This window comes from Otolemur garnettii, unplaced genomic scaffold, assembly GCF_000181295.1.
Source record: "Otolemur garnettii isolate 467f Iridium unplaced genomic scaffold, OtoGar3 scaffold00094, whole genome shotgun sequence".
Taxonomy (NCBI): domain Eukaryota; kingdom Metazoa; phylum Chordata; class Mammalia; order Primates; family Galagidae; genus Otolemur; species Otolemur garnettii.
This window is the reverse complement of record NW_003852489.1, coordinates 5,614,374-5,616,138: the sequence shown is the minus strand read 5'-3', so window position 1 is coordinate 5,616,138 and position 1,765 is coordinate 5,614,374. Positions and strand designations below refer to the sequence as shown.

At 36.8% G+C, this 1,765-nt stretch overlaps 1 protein-coding gene across 1 annotated transcript in view; it reads left to right on the top strand.

Moving 5' to 3' along the window:
* The window catches only part of PPM1D (protein phosphatase, Mg2+/Mn2+ dependent 1D), a 60,554-nt gene that overhangs the window by 1,406 nt on the left and 57,383 nt on the right, over positions 1 to 1,765 (top strand). The gene's annotated exons all lie outside the window — the stretch shown is intronic.

Below are 1,765 nucleotides of genomic sequence, written 5' to 3'. Positions count from 1 at the left end.
TCGCAACAGTTCCTAGTCAAGAGTCCTTGTAAGTTGTAAATGCCCATTAAAGTAGGGAGAGGTGAGAAATCATCGTATGCAAAAAGGAAATAGAGACCTTAATTTCTGGAAATTTGGTATAGTTGTATTTTAATCTAAGTTTGAAATGTTTTGTAAAGCAGCCGGTATTTCTGTGTCCAACATATTCAGTATCATCACAGAGGATTATGGTTGCTTACCTATTGCTGTGAGTAAATGACATGCATCTTTGTTAGAATAGAAGCTAATACTATTCTGTATGTAGGGAGAGCCCTCTTGTTAATGGTAGCATGATAAAGTTTATTTTCAGCAGAAGGACAAAGAAAAGATTGTTAAAGATTTGTCAAATACAAGCCACTTTTAGAAAGGTATTGTCATAGAGTTGTTGATTCACTGGTTTCGAAGTCTGGTTTTCATTTGCTTGGCTTTCTGCCAAGAATTATTTGCTTGACTCAAAGACCAACCGCTGAGGTCTGTTGGAGGCGTTTCTCATCCAATCCCAGGAGCCTCTCTCTGTTAAGGGTTTATTTTGTTTTTGTGTAGGTAGGGTAGAGCTGAAAGCATTCTAGAAACATGCAGTATAATTGACTGCAAAGCAACTAGGAGTGGACATTGGGGCAAGAGGAAGATCAGACTTGAAGAACTATTAAGAACCTTGTTTATTTTGCAGTACAATTGGAGCAATAGAAATTTGTCATGTTTGAACTTTAAGTATTAAAACCATTAGGGTGTGAATGTTATACGAGCATTTTTTTTTTTTTAAGAGACAAAGTCTCACTTTGTCACCCTCAGTAGAGTGCAATGGTGTCACAGCTCACAGCAACCTCCAGCTCTTGGGCTTAGGAGATTCTTTTGCCTCAGCCTCCCTAGTAGCTGGGACTACAGGTGCTCACCACAACACTTGGCTGTTTTTTTGTTGTTGTTGTTGCGGTTTGTCCGGGGCCGGGTTCGAATCCACCACCCTTGGATTATGGGGCGAGTGCTCTACTCACTGAGCCACAGGGGCTGCCCTATATGAGCATTTTTTAATAAGCAAGGGTCATGCTCTTAAATTTGAATGTGTGTTTTTTTATGTATGCATACTTTTTGAATCAGGCTTTCTCCTTTTGATGTATATGTAGTTTAGAACCTTATATTGTAGAAAAATGTTAAAATTTGCTTTGTGCCACAGCTAAACCTTGGACTCCGTCCTCAGAACTTGAATTAAAAAAGTACATGCTGAATATATGAGAGTCCTGACATGGGAAATGCAGATTTGAAAAGATTTTTTCAGTCTCAAAATCACTGATGGCTCTTTACTTCAGTTTATTCATATTATGTGTGAAATAAACTTAAACTATGGTTTGTAATCTACAGGCCAAGTCTTTTCCTGTCCAGATTTTAGCTACCTTATTCATTTGTATTGTTACTGAAGTTTCCATCACATCAGTCTATTTGTCTTTTTTCAGGGTACATTGAAATACTCCATTTTCTTGGATTCTGCCTCTCTTATCTACCCCAAAAGGAAAATTAAAACAAAAATTTATTCATCATACAGACTCCAAGTCAGTATTTTCTTTGGTGAAGACTTTTTTTTTTTTTGAAGACTTCTATTTCTTTTGGAATTGAGCATTTTTTCCAATTTTGTAGTGCATGTTCTCAAACTTTTTGCTCTTAGGACCCTTTGAACTAAAGAGCTTTTGTTTATGTGGGCCACACCTACCAACATGTGCCACTTGAGAAAATTTTTTTTTTTTTTTTTTTTTTT